The sequence below is a fragment of the Eleutherodactylus coqui genome, chromosome 11 (assembly GCF_035609145.1).
Source record: "Eleutherodactylus coqui strain aEleCoq1 chromosome 11, aEleCoq1.hap1, whole genome shotgun sequence".
Classification (NCBI taxonomy): Eukaryota; Metazoa; Chordata; class Amphibia; order Anura; family Eleutherodactylidae; genus Eleutherodactylus; species Eleutherodactylus coqui.
In genome coordinates this window covers 97,437,193-97,452,306 of record NC_089847.1, presented here as the reverse complement: position 1 = coordinate 97,452,306, position 15,114 = coordinate 97,437,193, and positions in this window count along the sequence as shown.

Below are 15,114 nucleotides of genomic sequence, written 5' to 3'. Positions count from 1 at the left end.
CAATGTCATTGCAGCTGATTCCAATCCTCGGCACCCAACCAGACCTCCCATTACCCGCAGTGCAGATGCCAAACTTCTCTCCAAATTCCGAAAAACAAGCCAGCGATGATAAACCAAAATCTGAACAACAAAAGACCGTTACTGATGCTGGTTGGGTGACGTTGATTGAACTCCATGTGTGCTCTGTTCACCTGACATAAGGGTGATCTCAACACACTCTGCCTGAGAACAAATAAAGTTATGTTACAATGAAGCACACCGGTGTTTTCTGGTAAAATTCTCGACTAGTTTGATATATCACACACCTACCTTCACAGTGGAAAAACTAGAGTTAAAGCCAAGATGGCGAGATTCAAAATATCCATCACATTGATCACATGACCCAGCAGGTTTCCGCCTTCCCAAGCAGCAAGACAGGATCACCAGCTACCAAACCGTTTTCAATCTATATGGGTGCTTCCATACTTTTAAGACAAACTGTATATTCTGTATTTTCTGCACATTTCAGATACTGGTGACAGATATATGATCCTGTAGAATATTCCATGTCATAATAAACTGAACAGGATGGATATGTGTCTTTTTTTTTCAGCCTTAGGGCTTATTCAGACAAGCGTATATTGGCCGCCGTTTTCGCGTCCGGCCGTTATACGCTACCATCGGAGCTGTCTCCCCCTTCCCTCCCCCTCACCGACTCCCTGCCTCTCTCCTGCACTGTCCCGCTCCCCTGCTGGCCACTGCATGAACCGGCCTGCTCTGCCAGCTCCCGTGCTGAAGCACGGGATTGAGGAAACACAGGGAGGAGTGTCGGGCATCGTTTGCCCGACACTCGTCCTTTGTAAATGGGGCTTTAGTGATTACAATATCAGAGCAAAAGGAGAATTGAATGCAGAAAACTAAACATGTGAAGGACAATTTTAGTACCCTGTTGTACCGCCTCTAGCTTGGATACAAGATGTGATACGGGGAGGCCTGGAGGCTCTTGTACCCTCTTGTACCACCTCTAGCTTGGATACAAGATGTGATACTAGCGGGCATGGAGGCATACACGTTACACAATGTATCCTGCGACATATCACTCCACATTTGCTGTAACTGAGCCTCTAGCTAATACAAACTCATAAGCTATGGAAGCTGCCATCCTGAATATATCGCTGAGCTGCTATTGTCCCTTGTACTACTACTAGGGGTGACCAACTGTTGTATGCGATGGTCTCCCAGATTATCACACTAGCAGTGGGGACTGTGAGCTGCTCCACATCAAAAGCAGGATTAAGTTCCTCATCCTTGGGTCTTCCTTGAAGACAACCCAGTTCCACTCTATAGCAGGCCAGTTTTGTTGTACATGACACCACTGCAAATGAAGGCAATGGTGGGTGGGTGTCAAAGGCAGTACATGTAATGAAAGCCATGAGACCAAAAGTCCTTACGCCAAGAGCCTGGAAATGGTTACGACAGAGACAGGGGCCTGTAACAATAGTGCGACCTGTCTGTGGATGGTGGAAAACAAAACAGTTGGAGCTGCTCGTGTTTGGAGGATGATCAGATGATGCTCTCTGTTGATAGTTTTTTGAGGGCATCCGGAGAGCAGTCGCTTTGCATGTATGCCTTTATGTATCCACTGGTTCCAACAACTCCTAACAGTCTGTCCAGAACGGCCCGGTGACATTCAATTCATCAATATGACCATTCAGCTTCTCACATTCCAATAGTGCACCCTCTCAGACTCTGGTAACTTGACAAAATCTCTTTAGTTGCATCATAGAGGTGTCTAGTGGTTAACAAGCTCTATACAAGCGGTAAAAGTGGCCACTACACTTCTGAGAGCCTCTTTATAGGCCAAGGGCGGAACCACTATTGGGGCCTCAGGAGGAGGCAAGACCCTTCATCTAACCATCCTACAAACTCTCATCATTTGCATATCTGCCTGAGACATAAATGCATACTGAGTTTTGCAGCAAAATGACAACTTCCTCTAGGTACTTATTTAGAATTTAATTTTTTTTTTCTTTTAATGCATAGTGTAGTAGTGCAATACCAGAGGTGGCCTTTAGGGGACTGGAGAGCAGGTATTCTGAAGAAAGATTTGGCAGAGAGAGGGTGTAGCCTGATCCTTAATGAGGCAAAACCTGTCTGGGTGTGGTAAGACAGGAGAAAAACTGCTGCTCTTGCTGAGCTCAGGGCCCCCCATCTGTGAGTGGTCTGATGCAGACTAGGCTGCTGCCATGAGTCTGACAGGGAAGGATGCCCCCTAGATTGACACCCTGGTTAGGTAAAGCTGATGGAGTTTTTCTCTGTGTTTAAGGCACTATGCCTATGTTAGAGAGGGCAAAAGCGGTATGTTATTTAGTAGCCAGACAAATCTGCCAGAGGTACTGCCTGACTCATGAGAGCCAGTTCCTCCGGACTGCCTGGGGCAATATCCCAACCACTAATAGAGGACTTATTAATGAGGGATGACCATACTTTCAAAAGACCCCTTGAACCACTTTACAAATCCCCTTCCCACAGATGGTATGACAAGTCTCACCCTAAAACCCCACCTGCTGCTCAGAAAACTCCGATAAACAGAACGGGCAGTCGGGAGGGCTGCTTGTTCGTCCAAACCCTGGCGGGAATTGCAGACACCTCCTAGGCTTCCAAAAGTACCCTTCCTGCCTCCTCATGCCCTAGACCCTCTCCACCTATCTCCCCTTAGGTACCTAGCCCCATTCCCTTTGACTAAACTTTAACTCCTTACTTTGTAACCCCAGCCCGACTACAAACGCTGTTCATGACAGCCCTGCACTAAGCTGCATCCGTTCTGGCCATAAGTACACACAACACAAGCATGCTCAGCTGACCCAAACATACATGTGTATAGGGTGTAGCAGTGCAGTACACAGAAGGGCCTGTAGAGCGCTGCAGACAGGACTTCTGCTGCTCGGGTTAACACCAAGGCGTGGAGCAGGAACCAGATAAAAGCCAGTTCCTGCCAAAAGCAAGAGGAAGAGGACCAGCGCAGCAGAGCTGAGGTGCTGCAGGCTGGTGGCCCTCCAAAGGCCAGAGTCCGACAGGGATGACAACCCTGGATCCACACCCAAGTTGAGAGGGCCTAGCAAAGGCCAGAGTCCGATAGGGATGACAACCCTGGACTCACACCCAAGTTGAGAGAGACATTGGCTGAGAGAGAGCCAGATTCGTGGAGCTGGAAGGGCTGCTAGCCCAGGGTCTACTGCAGACCAGGAGTTTGACAGGGAAGACGACCCTAAACTCTACACCCAGGCGGGGTGCTTATATGAACTGTGTTTGTGATTGCGGTGATCATGAATAAACTTTGGCGGGTGCCAGATAAAGAAATCCACATCTCTGAAGTTTCTACACGTGCGGTGCGCCATTTTCATGTGCGAGAGGTCAGCAATCCGCAGGCAAGTGTACCCCAACTTGCCACAAGGGGTATCAGGAGCAACAGGTAATGACAGCTACCTCCTGAGTATAGGTAGGTACTCATCCTAGGGTATGCACAATCCCTGATCACCTTAGGTGCTGCTCTTGTCACCCACGGAAAGACTTGATTTTTCTGGGGAAAGTAATGAAGCATTTCCCCTACAGCGGTCCTGCACAGGAAATGTAACATAGCATGGCCACTTATGTGAATGGTCATCTTGTAATACCAGAAAACATAAGCTTTGGCAGGATGGGCTTTGTTTTTACTGATCATCTCCTTTTCTAGATTACAGAGAGAGGTCCTGAGCGAGACCAGTATAAGGGCTCTTGCACACTGACGATACATTTTCTAGCGATGCGAGAGTGACTGAAAATGCATGATTATGAAACCAATGAATTTCCATAGTTTCATTCTCATTTGTGATGTGTTCACTCAAGTCTACCTACGATAAAAAGAAATCTGAGATATCAGCCATTGTTTTAATGGGTCTGGGGCCCCTTTGAAATCAATGGGAGAAGATCGCGAAACAGCCTTGGAATCCCCCATAGCGAGGAGGGTAAGGGGGCAGAGTTACAGGGGATGTCCTACATATCTCCCCATATTTGGAGAGATAGGGGCAGGGCTAAAGGGCTTACCCAGGGCTTTGCCAAGAGAGAGAGGAAGTGATGGAGCTAGAGTGGATGGGGCTAGAGGGATTCTCATAGCGATTCATCACTGGCGAAGAGAAGGGGTATGCTAAATGGATCCACCCACTAGGGAAGCCATGGGAAAGCCCTCTAGCCCCACCACCTATCTCTCCAAATATAGAGAGATATGTAGGAGAGCCCCTGTAGTTCCGCCCCCCTCTCTCTCCTCGCTATGGAAGATTCCAAGGCTGTTTTGCAATCTTCTCCCATTGATTTCAATGGGTGATTTCGCAGATTTTTTTTAATCACAGCTAGATTTGAGTGAACACATCGCAAATGTGAATGAAACCATTGAAATTCGTTGGTTTCATAATTATGTGTTTTCATTCACTCTCACGTCACTAGAAAATCTATTGTCAGTGTGCAAGAGTGCAGCATCCCGTAGGGTGACCCCGGACTCATGGCGTACATTGAGGAGTTGGGAAGGCAAGATGTTGGCTTGTCACAGCATCACTTACCACTTACACACTGGAACAACTTCTTGCATAAAACGCACAAATGACAGTAATTTGCAGTGCAGGTATTAACCCTTTAACGACTGCCCTATCGGGAAACTACATCCTCAGAAAGTGGGCTTTAATCCTAGAGGAGGTAGTTTTATGCATCCTCTTTGGATTAATGCCCACTTGCCTGAGGACGTGACAGCTCCATGCTGTCGGTGCCCGCAGGTAGCCGACAGCATGGAGCTGTCATCCCAGGATGTGGGCAGTGCCCCCCAGCATTGCGATTGGCGATATCCAATGGATAGCGCCAATCGCAAAAAAGTAAATAAAACAGTGAAAAAAAGTAAAGATTCAGCTGCCCTGATGGATCGGATCCATCAGGGCAGCTGAAAATGCTCACCTGCCTTCTCCGCGCTGCCCCCGATGAATCTGGTCCTCCCGGACGCGCCGGCGGTCTTCTGCGCATGCGTACCCGACGATGACGTCACACGCATGCGCAGAAGCCAGGGGAGCCTCCGGCAAATTTAAAATCTCCTGTCTCCCGGCTCCTGAAGGTAGCCGGTAGCCAGGAGGTGTTGCCGCGGTCCCCGGGCCCCCGATCGCCGCTATCCATTGGATAGCGGCAAACACGAAAAAGTTGGATCGGATCCATGAGGAGAGGTGAGAATACTCACCCCCGGTCATCAGTGATGTCCCGATGTTCCGGGACCCGAAGTCCCCCTCTGCGCATGCGCGCCCGATGATTGACATGAATTTTCCCTCGAGCACCGGCAAATTTAAAATTCCAGGCTGCCATGTGTAGCCTGGAGCAGAGGAATGTCACCAGGGACATGATCACTGTCATCCAATGGATGACAGTGATCATGTAAAGTAAAAAAAAAGTTTAAAAAAGTTATAAAAAAGTTAAAAAATCTTACGTCTCATCACCCCCCACGGATTATATCCGTGAGGGAGGATGAAATGACGTACCTAAGGCCCGCGGATTTATCCGCGGACCTTACCTCAGCTTCTGCGCACGCGCCCGTCGCCAAAGTGGCGGACACATGCGCAAAAGCTGTGGATTGCCAGCGTGATTTAAAATCCCCCTGTTCCTGGCTACAAAATTTAGCCGAGAGCCTGGAGATTTCACGGGGGGCCGCGGTGAGCGGTTCCTGATCACATGATCGCCGTTATCCAATGGATAATGGCGATCACGTAAAAGTAAAAAAGAGGTGAAGCTTCATCTCCCCTTCCTGATGCGATCAGTGAGGGGAGATGAAACTTTTTAACGGAGGCCTCCGTACTTGCACCCCGACGCGATCCTCATCCGTGAACTTTCCCGGATTCTGCGCATGCGACCGCCGGCAAAATGCCGGACACATGCGCAGGAGTCGGGGAGCCCAGGAAATTTAAAATCTCCTTGCTTCCAGCGACCAACGGTCGCCGAGAGCCTGGAGCAGTGACGGGTGGCCTCGTTGAGCGGTCCCCAGTCACGTAATAAAAAGGTAGTGTTCTACCTTAGGTCGGTCTCACATGACCGGATAGGAATTACGGATTCAGCATGCGTCTGATCCGCGGTATTACGCAAATCAATCGCATTGGATTACACACTTCTGCTCACATTAGCGGGTCGGAATTGTGTAATCCACTCGCAGAAAAGAGAACGCAGCAGGTTCTACTTTACCACGGATATCCACAACATAGAGCCCATTGTGCTCCGTGGTCGCGGATATACCCGCTACCCATACGCAACTACATTGTATACGGGCTGCGGGTACCCGCGTCATCACTAAGCGATGATGCGGGTAATACAAACAAAAAAAAAATGTACTGCGCATGACCGCCTGTGTGAGTAGGTAGTTATGCGCAGTACATTACGCGGCCGTACGCAGGGTCACAGCCGGGCTCACAGCTGGGATCCGCTGTGGGCCTCCGCAAGCGGATTCCACCTACGGCCGTGTGAGCCCGGCGTTATTCAGACCGCTATCTGTAATACATAATTTACAAGAAGCCCCGGGAACGTTCGCCTTCCTACAGTTCCAGGAGCAGCTTGTTGAGCATCTTCTGTGCTAGACCGCCGCACCTCAGCAGGCTTACCGAGACTCACAGAGTGCCACTTTTTACACCCCATACCCGCCACTGAGGTCAAGAAATGACCCCCAAAAAGCATTAGAGGAGGGGGGATACCCGGTTTTATTGCCCCATGGGCCAATCCCAACGAGCCTCCGTAGTTACCCCTGTCTTCGGAAATACTACACAGTTCACATTATTACTTTTATCTAAGATTTGGGGAACGCCAAAAAGGGCGCGGAGGGGGATATTTTTAGGGAGTCAATTTTTATTCCGTACAAGTGGGCAATGGGTCCTGGAATTTATTCAGTTGTGCCCAGAGATCCAACGGGTGTTCCCTCCATTATAGGCCTAACCATGTGTCCTATAAGTAGATTAGGGCCACAACGAGTATGTTTTTGAATATGGGACAAACGGGGGGATCCATTTTGGGGTGAATGTCTTCATTCCTATGTACACTGTACAAAAAAAACTTTTTAAATTGACAAAATTGCCAAAAAGATGAAAATTGTCATTTTTTCCTTCTGCTTTGCTTAGATTCATTCAAATATTGTGGCATCAAAATACACAGTACACCCCTAGATGAATTCGTTAAGGGGTCTAGTTTTTAAAATGGGGTCATTTGAGGGGGTTCTTTATCGTTTTAGGCGCTCAATGGCTCTACAAGTGGGCAATGGGGACTGGAATTTATTCCGTTGTACCCTGAAATCCAACGGGTGCTCCTTCCATTATAGGCCTGGCCATGTGTCCTTTAAGTAGATTAGGGCCACAAGGGGTATGGTTCTGAAGATGGGACAAACAGGGGTATCCATTTTGGGGTGAAAGTCTTCATTCCTATGTGTGATGTACAAAAAATCTAGTTTTTAAATTGATACAATTGCCAAAAAAATGAAAATTGTAATTTTTTTCCTACTGCTTTGCTTAGATTTATTCAAAAATTGTAGGGAAAAAATACACAGTACACCCCTAGATAAATTTGTTAAGGGGTCTAGTTTTCAAAATGGCATCATTTGTTGGGGTTTTCTATCGTTTTGGCTGCTGAAAGGCTCTACAAGTGGGCAATGGGGCCTAAATCACCTTCATGCTAAATTTCAGTTCTGAAAGCCACCGATTACTCCTTTCATTTTGGGCCACAATGGGTATGTTTCTGAACACGGGAGAAACAGGGGTATCCATTTTGGGGTGCAAGTCTTCATTCATGTGTGTGCTGTACAAAAAAAGCAGTTTTTAAAATGATTGAATTGTCAAAAAAACGAAAATCACATTTTTTTCCCTTTGCTTTACTTGAATTCATTCAAAAGCTGTGGGGTCAAAATGGTCACTACACCCCTAGATAAATTCGTTAAGGGGTCTAGTTTTCAAAATGGGGTCATTTGTGGGGGTTCTCTTTGGTTTTGGCCGATCAAGAGCTCTACAAAAATGCTATGGGGCCTAAAAAGCCTTCAAGCAAAATTTCAGTTCTGAAAGACACCGACTACTCCTTTCATTTTAGGCCCCGTTGTGCATCCAGACATAAGATTAGGGCCACAATGGGTATGTTTCTGAACACGGGAGAAACGGGGGTATCCATTTTGGGGTGTAAATCCTCATTTTCATGGGCACTATAGGAAAAAAATATGTCTTTAAAATGACATATTTGCAAAAATATGAAATTTTATTTTTTCTCCTCTAAATTTCATTAATGCCTGAAAAAAACCAGTGGGGTCAAAATACTCATGACACCCCTCAGTGGATACATTAAGGGGTGTAGTTTTTAAAATGGGGTCATTTGGGGGGGATCTATTATTCTGACACTCATGAGCCTTTGCAAACTTGGCTTGGTGCAGGAAAACAAAGTGTTCCTCAAAATGCTGAAAAGTAATGTTAAATTTGTACGTCATCTAAATGGTTAAAAAAACACAAAAGTTTTTCAAATGTGCATTCTGAATAAAGTAAACAGATGGAAATATATATCTTATCAAAAATTTGCATAGTATGTTTGGACATATTTGAGATATTACAGTTGAAAATGTGAAAAAATGACAATTTTTTCAAAATGTTCCCAATTTTGGCATTTTTAATAAATATACACAAATTATATCGGTCTCTTTTTACAACCAAAATGAAGTACAACAGGTGGCGAAAAAACAATGTCAGAATCACTTGGATATGTAAAGCCTTTACGGAGTTATGCTACGTTGAACGATGCATGTCAGATTTCCAAAATTTGGCTCCGTCACTAAGGCGCAAACAGGCTTTGTCACTAAGGGGTTAAATAGACTTGATAGTACCTCAACCCGGTGATCCCAGACTTCAGGATGGCTGGATGTGAATAATAACTAGGTGTACCTCTACGCGGTGATCCACTAGATCTGGACAGCTGTGTAGGAAAAATGAATAAAGTGTACCTCTGCAGTAGGCCTTGGAAGTGACACCTGCTTCTTGCTCATGCTCTCTCTCTCTCTTCAATTGGGGCTCACTCTTCTCCCATCTCTGGAACTTACACTCTCAAGGAACCTCTCTTATTCCTGCATTCTTCACCACAAGAAGGCTGTCACTCTCTCACAACAACCCAGAAGAACAGAAGAATCGCTGAAGAATGGACTGACCCACTTTCCCGCTCTCACACATTCCTATTTATATTCTCACTCATACCACATGACAAGACAAATTGATACATTGCAAGCATCACCCACACCTTTGCAAACACTTAACTCCTCACTTGTTGCAGCTGTGCAATACAAATAACAGAATGACAAGACACTTTTGCACAGTGCACCAACACAAGACATGACATGTATGACATTATGGAGGGGACCAGGAAAGTATGTACTTGGCCACTACAAGAGCCCTAAGGCATATAAACAGGGATTTTACTAAGATGACCAGATATCTCGATTTAGGCAGGATAGTCCCACTTTGGACCCTGTGTCTCACTTTCCTAGGGGCAGCCATTTGTTCTGCTTTTGGGACGTTTGGGACACACTCCAGTTTCCCAGCCGGTAATCACTTTGCAGGACCGTGGCAGACGCACAAACTTGCAGCAGTGTGTGCATCTGGGATCTTCCTCTGCCCTCCCCTGACCTCTCCTCTTTAGTTCTGCAAGAGGAGAGGAGAAGGGAGGAGACAACCCCCCCCCCCCCAATCTGTGCCATTTGTGTGGATTTAGGCCCCCTGTCCACGGACGTGTATTCGCTGGCGGAGATAGGGTTGACCGGCGGGGATTTGCAACACCCGTGGACAGGGGGCCTTAGACTAAAAATCAGCTGCGTATCCGCAGTTGATTTCATAGTATGCGGCGCTCCACCTTACCTTCTCCGTAGGCTTCCGGCAGTCAGCGCTCCCTGACTTCCAGTTCCTAGTGGTCTGGTCAGGTGCAGTGATGCTGGTCAGGTGAGACCACTACAGGCCGCTGGGCTGTGCCAAGGTAGGTCTGGTCAAGGTCTACCCAGAAGTGCATTCTGAGAAAGCTACAGAATGTATGGCATTATGCATCATCAAAGCAACAGGTCTCTGTAAAAAAAGTGGTTTGAGATTTTCAACATAAAGGGACAGGTGATACCGTGTACCCTGAATGCTTGCTCCAGCCATATGGAAGGGCAAAGGGGTACATTGTCTTCACAGTCAAGGGGGATACACATATACCTCTGCCAACATTAGTATAATGTGACCAGTTACCTGATGGAAGGGAGGAGATTCCTACTCTAGAAGCTGCATATCACCCCTCCCAACTTAAAGCACTTGGTTAAGGAGATTTTTCCTATGAACACGAATGCCAATATTCTAATCTTACTAAGGAGAGACATTCTGAGGGTCCATAAGGTGCGCCAACAATGCAACGGTCCAAACAATATGGAGACAGACTCGATCTAGACTGGTAATTGTCGGTAATGTATGCTTGGACAAGAGCCACAAAAACCATCTGAAATTAACTGCCTTGAAATCTATGTGCTCAAAAATGGTCACACGGCTCACTTTAAACCATACTCTCATTGTTATGAGGTGAAAGAAAGGTTTCCTAATCTCATCCAGGCACCGGACATCATTCTTAAGGCCCGTTTAGACATAACAATTATCACTCAAAATTCACTCAAAAGCCGTCTTTTGAGTGATAACCGTTGCGTCTAAACACCTGCCCATCAAGCACTTTTCGTTCATTGCTCATTTCTAGTTTTCTAGAAATGAGAGATGACTCTTATGAGTGGCGCAGGCGTATATCTCAGTCGGCAGTGCTGATAAGATTCTCTCAGCTGGTAAACCGCTGGCAGTTCTCAGCGTGAAACCAACTGAAAGCATGGAGCACAATGCAGCTGTTTGCATATGCAAAACAGCTGTATTGTTCTCATAGTGATCACGGCAGTATCCTGCTCCGCCTGCAATAATACAGAACACAGCAGCTGTATACAGAAGACAGCGCTCTAGCTGTCTTCTGCATACCTAGTTTGGAGCACTCAGCTGTATTCCAGCTGAGCACTCTGAGAACACAGCAGCTATATACAGAAGACAACACTCCAGCTGTCTTCTGTATATCCCGCTCAGAGCGCTCAGCTGGATACCAGCTGAGCGCTTGGAGAACACAGCAGCTGTATACAGAAGACAGCGCTCCAGCTGTCTTCTGCATACCCAGCTTGGAGCACTCAGCTGTATACCAGCTGAGCGCTCCAAGAACACAGCAGCTATATACAGAATACAGTGGTCCCGCTGTCTTCTGTATACAGCGGGAGCCTTCATTTAGACACTGATAAGCTCTTAGGTAGCTAATTATCTACTTAAGAGCTTATTCAAAGTGAATGCTCTAAACTGTCACTCAAACTATCGTTTTAGCGAGGTTTGAGCGATCATCTTGTCGTGTAAGTGCATACAAATATCAACGCTCAAAAGATTGCTTTTGATCGAATTTTGAGCAATAATGATTGTGTCTAAATGGGCCTTTACACCCTATGATGATCACTTAGTTTGATTAGTGTTCTATACAACACAAAGTGACAACAAACTTGCCTTATCTGTTGAAGACAAAGTTTATTAAAACAATAGGCAGTGGATTTGCCAGCGATGAATATAACTGCTGGTTTTCACCCTTACCTTTTTAGGCTACAAGAGCCAGGCTTCTAAAAAGCTGGGAACTGATTTTATCCAGAATTATCTGACTGCAGTGAACAATTGTGAAATGAAGGATCATTGTGTGGCCTTCATGGAAGGATATTTTGCAATGACCATCCAGAGCCAGCTCCGTCTTTGCAAGAGCATGAAGAACACTGCTGTCTTCCCTCCATTGGAGTAGATCACCCACCAAAGCCTAAATAGATCAGGGTCTAAACATCGAGGTATATCTCTCAATGACCTTCTCCTTACTGGTCCCAACCAGATAATAATCTGGAGGGGCTTAGGAGGTTCAAAAAGGAGCCAGCCGCCATTACTGCCAACATTGAACAGATGTTCCATTGTTTTATCATATGACAAGACCACAAAAATTATATCAGGTTTTTATAATATTAGCATCAAAGAAATGATTGAATATTGCATGAAGGTGCATGTGTTCGGTAACAGTCCTTCATCTGCAGTTGCAACGTATGGCCTACATAGGACAGGCTCAGAAGGTGGGTCAGAGTATGTAGATTATAGGCTCAACTCCTTGTCCACAGCAGAGGAAGCCATAGATCTGCTCAAAAGGACACAATGTATGCATTCTAAGGCCGCCTGCACACGGGCGGAAATCCCGCCGCGGGATTTCCCGCGGGATTTCCGCCACTGAAAGTTTGCATAGGAGTGCATTACAATGCGCACTCCTATGCAGACGCCCGCAGTTTGGCCGCGCGAAGTTTCGCGCGGCAAACAAACCGCAGCATGTCCTACTTTTGTGCGGGACACGCACTCACCCGGCCGCCGGCTCTGGTCTGTGCATGCGCCGGCTGCGCGGCAGCCGGCACATGAAAGAGCCGGGGCCGCCAGGCGTGGGTGAGTACGCGCTCGTCCCTGCAGGCTCTCAGGTCGGGTCCCGCGGCGAGAATTCTCGCTGCCGGATCCGACCCGCTCGTGTGCAGGCGACCTAAGGCTCATCTGAGGTTATATAAAATTACTTCCAACAGTTCTGTTGTCATGAAAGCCTTTTAACTTAGCAATCACGCTATAGAAGTCAGAGACTTTATATCTGGGCCTAGACAATCCACCAGTACAGAGAAGTCTGGGCCTGAGATGGGACTTGTTGAACGAGTGCTTCAGCTTTCGAGTTAGTTGTTGAGACAAATCATTCACTAAACATGAAGTTCTCTCAGTAATGAACAGCCTATATGATCCACTGGGATTTGTAGCACCCCTGACTATACAAGGCAAATTTATGCTAAAACAGTTCTCAGAGATACAACCCTTTTTAGTGGATCATATAGGATCACCACTGAGAGATCTCCACGCTTAGTGAATGAACATCTCTTCCCACGTTTCAGAGAAAAGAAATCCATGTATTCTCAGATGCTTCCGCTGATGCCAAAGCAGCTGTCACCTATTTGGAATTAACAGACTCCAGTAGTAAAACAGTTAATAAGTCCCAGATACCTTGCTATGAGCTCCTTGGGAGACATAGGGGGCATCCTGCAGGAGAAAGACCCTATCTATTCCTGAACATCGGGCTAAAGCTAGTCTGCCTGGCAACCACTCGCTTCTGATTGGCTGCTTGCTGTTAAATTCCCTGATTGGTGGAGTGGGAGGAGACGAGACAGGCCCGGGAAAGTCAGCAGGGTGGAGAAGGAAATGAGTCAACAGAGGGAGAAAAAGTGCAGGAAACTACAAGAGGTGAAGGAGTTGAAGGTGGAGGAGAGAGGAAGCAGCGTGTGGAGCTGCGGCAACCGGTGGTCAGGATTTGGAGTAAAGTGACCAGGAACAAGCCACAGTGAGTAGTAGGAAACAGACAGGAGGACTTCTGAATAGTGAGTGTAACTTGCCCCTGCGTAATTCGGAGACAGAGGGAGTACAGTCAACCCTACACCAGCCCCTCCATGCTTCTACAAATAACCGTCCGGAACAATCCCCAGATAACTGAGACTGGCGGGCTCACCCTCCCTAATCGAGAGAGAGAGTAAAGGAAATACTGTGTGTTATTTTCACCAACGGAAAACTGTTGCAGTTGATGCTGTTCTGGAATCTACAAAGTGTGAACTGTTATTTATCCACTTCCAAGTGTTGAGTAAACTTGGATTTATCCCTAAAGCAACATGGACTTGTCTCGTTATTTCTTCACTACAAACATGAGTCCACCCTCAAAGGTACTGGCATCATGATCAGAGGTCTATTGTAATCCTCCTATTGCACGAGTAGCCATTTTCGTCAGAGTAGCCACCTCTGTTGATCGCGCTAAAGTTAGTACAATCCACCCAGGCTGTCTATGTGCCCTTCTGCTCCCTGCAACACTTGCAATTTAACCTATGTTGGGTTCCTGTTTGGGAAAGCTAGATGAGCCTCTAAGCCTGAGCATACTACCATAGGTTCGAACTTTGTGGAACTGTACTAACTATAGACTTTGCAAACTTTAGACAGCGCAAGCTAGCTATCCATGTAGATGACATTAGATTCTACACAGACAGCAAAGTTGTCCTGAGTTACATATACAGCCAAATACACTTCTATGTTTAGGTCAGCAACCGCGTAGAGAAAATTAGCAAGACCTTGAAGTCTGAACAATGGCACTATGTTCCTTCTCATCCTTACCCTGCGAATCAGCCGGCTGTGATTGGCTGCTAGCGCTCAATTAGCCATTCACAGGGGTCGCTTTACTGGAGGCGGGGTATTCAAGGGCCCGTCACCAGGTAGAAGCTCAGCTGTGAGACAAGGAGGACGTATTTTAGCGCAGCGCCACCAAAGACCAATGGGAGGCATCGGGACGCCCCGGACCAGGTGAGTATAAGGCCCCCACCATCCAACCAAAAATAAGACACTGTGCGCTTTTTGGGGCAAAAATTTATATAAGACAGTGTCTTATTGTCAGGGAAACACGGTAGTTGTCAGGTTCATGACGCCACCGTTCCACATATCGTTATTCATACACAGCGGATTAATAAACACTGGACAAGTGTATCGTACCTTGGGTCTTCAGGAACAGTTGAGGCCCGGTAAAACTTTACTTGCATTAAAAGTTGTAAACAGGTAATTACAGGTACATTCAGGACAGTAGTTACAGGTAGGAGCTCAGAGGTTGGGAGGCAAAAATACACAGGAACAATACGATCCTGGACATTATATATATGCTCCGGAGGAGTTACAAAGACAAAATTATCTCTACATACACTCTGGTAAGACTTAGCTTAAATGCACCCCGCAGATTCTTCACGTGGGTGTGAAATTCATGTAGCTCTGTGTGGTGATCCTATTGTCGGGCGGCCACATAGCAGAAATGAATGCCGTAATTGTGAAGGGGTAGCTGTTTTCAGTAGTAATTTGGGTTTGGTGTGCTCTCTCTCTGTGGAAGAAACTCACTCCTCTACATCCATACTTCATACGCTGCGGGATGTCGTTCCTCCTCTTCCATCTCCCCCAACATGAA